General features: G+C 33.4%; 1 protein-coding gene and 1 pseudogene across 1 annotated transcript in view; one reads left to right on the plus strand and one right to left on the minus strand.

Moving 5' to 3' along the window:
- The window catches only part of LOC125877235 (sesquiterpene synthase 15b-like), a 51,743-nt pseudogene extending 45,123 nt beyond the window's left edge, over positions 1-6,620 (minus strand).
- LOC125877065 (sesquiterpene synthase 15a-like) overlaps positions 4,247-9,186 on the plus strand; it is a 191,572-nt gene continuing 186,632 nt past the window's right edge. Inside the window, exon 1 of the mRNA XM_049558380.1 lies at positions 4,247-4,428. The gene's annotated coding sequence lies outside the window, so the exon portion shown is untranslated. The remainder of the gene's footprint in view (positions 4,429-9,186) is intronic.

Here is a 9,186-nt window from a genome sequence, read left to right on the forward strand (position 1 = left end):
CCGTTTCTTTTTCTAACATTAAACTTAGATTGTCACCTATTTTCTTATATCTTCTTCCTAGATTGGAAAATATTATCTTTATTTTTAATCAGTCATAGTTTTCGTATGTTTTTTCATCTATTGCATATTCTTCTTTATTCATTTATAAATTATGTTGTAGTTTATATTCTAAGTTATTTATTTGTATTTCTAGATATAAAATAGTCTTTCTTTGTGCTATTATAGATTTTTTACAAATTCCTGCGAATATGTTATTATTAAGTCTATTATGCCTATGTTCTAATTTTTGCCTTTTCGCTATAATTATTTCAGTAAGTTTTTCTTTATATTCATTATTCTCGCTATTCATTGTATCTTTAAATATTGAATACATTTATATTCTATTTTAGATAAATTATTTATTAATTGATCTAATTTTTCGTTATCAGTTTTTGTGATATTAAGTTGTTTATATTTCGGATATAATTTTTTTAATTTTCTTCTCATTTTTCGTAATTTTCTACTAGTATGTTTCTTACCATGTTTCTTATTATCCATAGTTCTGATACCATTTTTCGTTGCGGAGTTGGTAACTGAGGAATTCATAGTGTAGTAGGTGGTAGTGTAGAATTCATTACTTTTTAAGAAAAAATATTTTTGGTAGGTGAGGAATACTTTTGGTAGGTGAGGAGTTCATGCTTTTATGTTTTTACAATATTAATTTTTTCTAAACCTTTTATTGTAATATTCTTTGGCTAAGTGTTTTAATCTAGATATTTCTTTACTATTATTTATGATATATTCTAGGTATAACATATCTTGGGTTCTTTGGTACATATATAAATTTTCTTCCATTAATTGTTCCAATAGTTTTATATCTTCCATAGATTCTGTCCAATATTGTAAATATTCGTAATTCATTTTAGTCTGCATTTATTTCTAAATCGTACCATTCTATTCTTTCGTAATCTAAATCATGTAGGTCTATTTCATACCATTGTTGGTTCAATATATCTTCTGATTCGTTATCATTAAATATTTTTTCCCATATGATTCTTCTTAATTCGATTATTTTTATATCTTTAAGTATATATAAGATTAAAGTTTCATAGGTTTTTATCATTTCATCATGAACGTATGTAGTCATGTTCTTTATCACGCAGGTTTTTTATTTCAAATTATTCCTTCCTATCATATTCATAATTGATTAAATTCATATTAGATCATTATGAACTAGATTATCTGTTTATCATGTTCTCCTGTCACTACTAGCATCGTACTTTAACGACTACTTCTTTCTTAGTCGTACAATAAAGCCAAGAACTCACATGAATGACTAACCACGTTTTCCATACAATTTTTAATACATCAACACTAACAAAAACAACCAACCAATATTATCTAATCACTGTAGTATCCATTCTTCTCAAATAACAATTTCCTACACCACATATTATAATCATTAACTTTCAATTATTGACCAATACTATGCCATAATTATTCCTCAATTATGTTACTGTCATTACCCAGACAAACCCACAACAATTTATCCCCACCATTGTCATATACAGAAGTTGTCATATCGTCCTTCTAATTCATTATCCAATTTGACCAATCATTACGTTCCTCAACTTTGCACCTTTCAATTCTTTAATCTTTTTTCACTATTCATCATACAGACCCACTAACGATAATTAACCAATAATATACAATTAGAATTCTGGAAAAATTTCGGTGAAAGAGTTACCTGAAGCCGTCTTTCCAATCTTGCTCTATGATCGTGCGACTCTTTTGGTTTTCCTTTCTTCTGCACATTAATTATTAATCCTAATTATTATATGACTAATTATAAAAGAGGTAAAATTTGCTCACTACTAATTTTAGTGTTAATTCTTTAACCACCAACTAAATTAATTATTAAAACTACCCCACTAATTTAATAATATAGTTACGAATAGTCCAAAATACTCATTTAGAATCTATCGAAAGAGTCTTTTATGAAATAAAAAGTTCTAGTACTCAAAACAACCAATTGAGTCGTTACATTAGATACCAATTTACCCATCGTTCGTCCTCGAACGATCAAAATAAGGTGAGGGTAAGAAAGGATAGTTGTCTCAACAATTCCTTCAAAATATTAGTACCCAAGGTCTTATATAAAAAATATCAATCCAACCAATTGGAGATCTCTACACCTCCTCCCATACAATGCCTCAAATGGGGCCCTCTCAATACTCTAATGATAAATGTTATTGTATGTAAACTCTACTAACAACAAAACTATTCCCAAGTGGACTCTTCAACTGACTGATTCTCCAACTAGACCTTGACACAACCGTCAGGACAAATATTATCTAACATAACCATGATAAAATCCTTAATCAATATTGGCTACAATCAGGAGTGAACCTGAACCAGCCACCACACACTCATAATGCACAAGCCATCATAGATCTTATCAAGATTACATCCTCACAACATAATATTTCCTCGAGCTTAAGCTATAAAAATATGATCTTTAGACATCAAGTAATCATCAAGGAGAATCGAACTCATCTGATCGAAAGATGGAAATGATCAAGTACCACCATCGAGTGATGCACCCAAGCATACAGAACCTCCAACAACACTGTCGAAATGCTAGATTAATAGCTATTATAGACAAACCTTAAGAATGACAAAACTAGACCCAATGGTCCTCACACTCAATCACACATAGCCAAAACATGATACCGATGATGAGATAAATCTTAAGTCTATCGAACAACTGTAAATTTTCATAGTAGCTCTCCTATAAATTCTCATAAACAAAGTTGTGCGTGATGAATCACTAGTATACTTCAACTATCCCAAGCAACATCAAATCTTCCATAACTGGAATGAACAAGTTTAACCAAATATGATGGCCACCCTAGATAGTCACTGCTTGCAACAAATTTTAAAGTGATAGAAAATAAATTGCAACCACAAATAAAATATGAAGAAACATAACTTTATTGATAAATAGTGCGGGTTCAATTTTGTTCCTCCCTTGATTTGAGGATCGTTTGTGGTGTATTTCTCAAACTGGGATGATTAAAATTTGATCTTTTTATGAATATTTCATGAATTCGTGAAATATTTGAGATGCCTTTTAAGGAAATATAATACCCTTTATATAGACATAACTCGAATTGAACACATTTTTTAGAGTTTCATAAAATTTCAATTTCTACCGTCACCACTAACATTTTTGCTCTTGATGATAATAGTGGTCAAATTTCATGTGCATCCTATCTAATTTATCGGTTGCCAATGTTCAACATAGCAGATTTCTTTTTTAAAAAAAATTCGCACCTTTTAAAATTATCAGACAAAAGATGGTGCATTTTTTTTCTCATTAATGGGTATAGACCCCGCAATCAGCCCTACCAATTGTTAAAAACGACTTATTTTATGGCCCAAATGTTTTACTGTAGATGACGGGAGTTGGGACTTCTCAAATTTCTTGGCCACCTTAAATATTCACCACTAACATTTTTGCAGATAAGAGTTGGGACTAGTCAAATATAATGGCCACCCTAAATAGTCACTGCTTGCAAGTTGCAACAAATTTTAAAATGACATAAAATAAATTGCAATTACAAATAAAATATGAAGAAACATAATTTTATTGATAGATAGTGCGGGTTCAATTCCGTTCCTCTCTTGATTCGAGGGTCGTTTGTGGCATATTTCTCAAACTAGGATGATTTAAATTTAATCTTTTTATGAATATTCCATGAATTTGTGGAATATTCGAGTACCCTTTATATAGGCATGAACTAGGGTTTAGGGTTGAATAGTGTCCAAAAATCCTAATTGGAATTGAACACACCATACAAAATCAGTGGCGGAGCCACCTTACATTCAGGGGTTCTTCCGAACCTACTTTGGCAGAAAATTATATTATTTGTACATGGTTAAAATAATATTTTAGGTAAATATAGTAGATGTCGAACCCCCTTCGGCTAATTCGTGTGTCTATTTTTTCAGATTTTTTAAAACTCCCTTATTGAAAATCCTAGCTCCGTCACTGTGTAGAATCTCAACTCGAATTGAACACATCTGGTAAACCCACAAAATTTCAATGTCCACAGTCACCACTAACATTTTTGCTCTTGATGATGAGAGTAGTCAAATTTCATGTGCACCCTAACTAAATTAAATCTTTATAAATAGGCTTGTGTCTGTGTGAAGTAATAACTTAAACAAAACTTCTTTATGTAATTTACTTCTCTTTTTTCTACTACTGTTATCAAATCTTAATTAAGCATATTATTATGTCTTTAGTTTCTCTACTCCAAACTCTACAAAAACTAAGTTGAAAAAATGGATGGATTTGGTGGTGAGAGCGAAATTACATGTCGGAGTGACAATCATCATCCTACTGTTTGGGGAGACCATTTTCTTGCCTATGCTAATCTCTCGGTAAAATTGAATGCCTAGTGTGTTCATGTTTTAATTTGATTTTATATTTTATGTGTCGCTGAGTAAAAAAAGAAAAATTTTACACTTTCAAGGTACTTGAAAATATTTACGGGTAAGATCTTTTAAAATATGGGATTTGTTAGGTTATCTTCGAGAACATATAAAAATAAATATGACCTAATGTATTCCTTTACGACCTTAAAACTCTTAATTTTTTTAACATGTATTCTGTACTGTCGATAATATAAAAAATTGAATGCTTTTGTTTTCAGTTGAAACACTCTTGAGCCATATTCTGTTTGCAAATACTTATTGAAGCACAAAGAAATATATATCTATACAAAGTTATTTATTTACGCGTATCGGGAGCCAATGAATGGGAAGAGAAGGAACACAAGGATCTAAAAGAAGAAGTGACAAAAATGCTAGTGATTTCTCCTTCCAAATCTTTGCAAAAACTTGGACTTATAACACAATCCAATTGCTTGGAGTGGCATACCATTTTGAACATGAGATTGAGGAATCATTGAGTGAAATCTATAATGGTTATGAAGAATGGATTGGTGAATTTGGTAAAAGTCATGACCTTCATGTTGTTGCTCTAAGCTTTCGATTACTTAGGCAACAAAGTTACTATGTCTCATCTGGTAAGTAATACGTCATCCCATCCAATTTATTTGTGAACAAAGTTTGTTTGTAGATAAGAGTTTTTAACTTTTACACACTACCGTGTGAATACATATTTTGAAACAGATGTTTTCAGGAAGTTCACCGAAGACCAAGGAAATTATAATAAAGCATTGGTTAACGACATGCAAGGATTATTAAGCTTATGCGAGGCAGCACAATTCAGAGTACATGATGAAGAAATTTTGGATGAAGAAATTGTTCCCTAAATTGAGTAATTCTCTATCGATGCAAGTCAGCTATGCCCTAAAGTATCCAATAAACAAAACTATAGCCAGGGTAGCAACTAGAAAATACATATCGTTTTACCAAGAAGATAAATCATGTGATCAAGTGATATTAACTTTTGCAAAATTGGACTTCAATACATTGCAGATGATGCATAAAAGGGAGCTATGTGATATCACAAGGTAACTAGAAAGATACACAATCAATAATATCACAACATTATTTTATTAAAAAAATATATTGTCCTTTGGATGGACTAAAAAGAAATGTTAGGAAAATAAACTGAAACGTAGATATAGTATAATTAATGTTTCCAAAAAAAAAAAAACATACTACCTTTCTATTGCGTTTGTAAGGAGAGTAAGTTCATGGAGTGTTCCATATGTATCATAGATGTCATCAGTAATTGAAACGAAACATAACACTTTTGGTTAGTATTTTCCTGGCAATATTATATTGGGGCTCTAAGTACACACCCAAAGACCAAAAGTACAACTCAATCACTCTGTCTCTTGCAAAAGGTAGTTCATTTGCGAAGTTCAATTCTTTCCACCACCTAAAATGTAAAGTTAAATCTCAAAATCAATATAAAAAATCTATTTGTTTTTAATAAAACAGTGTTGTGATATTATTGATTGTGTATCTTGCTAGTTACCTTGTGATATGATCACATAGCTCCCTTTTATGCATCCTCTGCAATGTACTGAAGTCCAGTTTTGCAAAATTCAATAACACTTGATCACATGATTTATCTTCTTGATAAAACGATGTGTATTTTCTAGTTGCTACCCTGGCTATAATTTTGTTTATTGGATACTTTAGGGCATAGCTGACTTGCATAGATAGAGAATTACTCAATTTAGGCAACAATAACTTCAAATGAGAGTGGTGGTGAAATTAACGACTTCATCCAAAATTTCTTCATCATGTACTCTGAATGGTGTTGCCCCTTGCATGTCGTTAACCATTGCTTTATTATAATTTCCTTGGTCATCGGTGAACTTTCTAAAAACATCTGTTTCAAAATATGTATTCACACGCTAGTGTGTAAAAAGTTAAAAACTCTTATCTACAAACAAGCTTTGTTCACATAAATTGGATGGGATGACGTATTACTTACCAGATGAGACATAGTAACCTTGTTGCCCAAGTAATCGAAAGCTTAGAGCAACAACATGAAGGTCATGACTTTCACCAAATTCACCAATCCATTCTTCATAACCATTATTCATGTTACTCAATGATTCCTCAATCTCATGTTCAAAATGGTATGCCATGATCTTAGGCATATTTATATGCCTAAGTTGTCGATATTGGCCCATAAATTGATTAGATTGAAGAATGATCTTTAGTTACTAATTTGATTTTTGGTATAACTTGTGATGATTGTGCACTAACACACATGATTAGTTGTTTCAGGAGCATTCGAAGGAATTGGAGTTGGAACGAAGAAAGAAGGAGCAAAGATGTGCAAGAAAATGGCTAAGGCAAAAACCACCAGTGGCTGGCGCACTGGTTAGCGCGGTGCGCCACTGATGGGATGTCAGAGAGGATTGTGTGGCGCGCTGAGAGGACGTTAGAATCAAATTCAAGGTGCGCTGAGAGGCGCGACACGCCCCCTTTTTCTGACTTTTCCAAGTTTTAAACATTAATTAGGATTCCTAATTTTTGTAGGATTTGTTCCAAACTTTTTCTACTATTATAAATAGATCCTGAGGGCTCCATAATTAAGGGGGAACATTTTGTTTAGTGTGCAAGAGAAAGAATTCAAGTTTGTAATCTTTTAACTCTTCTATTTTTCCGAATTTTGTATGAACATTTATCTATTATTGATTTCTAATAGCATGAGTAGCTAACCGCCCTAGTTCTGGGGCTGTAGCTATGAATTATGTGTTGAATGTTTGAGGCTTTATGAATTGATTTTCGGTTGTCAATCAAAATTACTTCTATATACTTGTTTTACTATTTTATGCTTGTGCACCATAAAATAAATCTAGTGTCTAATCTTAAAATCGAACGAGGAGGCATTAGATAGACCAGAAAATATAGAGAGCACCGGTCCACCCATTAGATTGAGGTGATTAGTGTTTATGAATGACGCCCAGACGAACACCTTGCTTAGTTACGAAATAGGATGAAATATAAATGCTCGCTAGTTAGTTTATCTATCCCCGCTCAACGATGTAGTTAGATGGCTAACTAGGGTAGGCGGTGAGAGGCGAACCATCGGACCATACTATCAACCCTATAAACCAGTAATTTGACAACTGAAGTGAATTCTAAGCCAATAATATGATGCATGATATTCAATGTAAGATGCAACCCTGGAATTGTTTTTAAACTTGCTTGAAACATATTAACTAAGTTGTTCACTACCGGTTGCTTTCATTTAGTGCATAATTATTAGTAGTTACTTAACTAAATCATCAACTCTTGAAAATGTTATTTGGTTACTTTTAGTTGTAGCGTTAAGTGATAATAAGTTGATCATAAGTCCTTTGGGAACGATAACTCATTTCTTAAATAATCTGTACTACTTGTGCGATCACGTACACTTGCGTGTATTTTGGGGAGCAATAAGTTTTTGGCGCCGCTGTCGGGGACTTAGAAATTGATTTATATTCAATCTTCTTAAGTCTACAATTAGTTTCTTTAGTTATTAATTTCTTGATCTTAGCTTGTTTCTTGCAGGCATTGAAATTTCAGGTCTGGCTCAGAAAGGTGATCTTGTAGAACCTTATAACGAACCTGAGAGAGTTTTGCGCCAGCGCAGGAAGATGGAAAATCAAGAACGACATGGAGAGTTGGGATTAGGTCCACTGGGTCACGTCGATGATGAAAATCCAGGTAATGTGGATAACCCGAAAAATGTGAATGTCCAAGGAAATCGAAATAACACAGAAAATCTGAATAATCAAGGAGTACCACCTATCATACCTGCAAGACCAGTTCGTGATGTGGCAGTCCCACTCACCGCAAATCTAACATCCAATATTAGAAAACCTCCACCAGGGGGTAGATTTGAACTAAAGCAGAGCATAGTGCATATTCTCCATACAAATGGGCAATTCACTGGTCTCTCCCATGAGGACCATCAAAGCCATCTTAGGAACTTCATAGAGATTACCAATACATACACCCCAATAGGAGTCTCATCGAATTATGTGAGGCTTACTTTGTTTCCATACTCCCTGCAAGGCGTTGTTTAGATTCTGAACCACCAAATTCCATCACTACTTAGGATGATCTAGCAAGGAAATTCCTTGCTCGATTCTACCCATCCAAGAAAACTGCCAAGCTGAGGGGGGAGATAATAAATTTTGTTCAAAAGAAGGGTGAGGACATGTACCAAGCATGGGCGCGCTTTAAACAAATGTTGAATGCTTGCCCGCACCACATGCAAACAAATGAGGTACTAGCTCACGCTTTCTTTGAGGGTTTAGATTACAATGCAAAAGGTATTCTTAATAGTGCAGCAGCTGGACAGGCTTTAGCTATAACAAGTGAAGAGTTCTTCGACTTACTTGATAAACTGTCTGAGGGGAACCAATGGTATGAGGAGAAATGTGTAGAACCACAACCTAAAAAGCTGCAGAGATTTTAGATGTAGACCAAGCTACTGCCATAAATGCCAAGATAGATGTAATGCAACATAACTTGAACCTATAGTTTAAACAGTTGGCTCTAAATCAAGTTCCGGTAAACATGGTACAATAGGCAGCCCGTTGGTATGAGGTGTCTGGTGGTGGAAACCATAAAGCTAAGCAATGTGAGGCGAATCCAGATTCTGTGAATTATGTGGGTAATGCGCAAAAAGGCCAAGGCCAACAAAATTATGGTAAT

Source organism: Solanum stenotomum, chromosome 9 (assembly GCF_019186545.1).
Source record: "Solanum stenotomum isolate F172 chromosome 9, ASM1918654v1, whole genome shotgun sequence".
Taxonomy (NCBI): domain Eukaryota; kingdom Viridiplantae; phylum Streptophyta; class Magnoliopsida; order Solanales; family Solanaceae; genus Solanum; species Solanum stenotomum.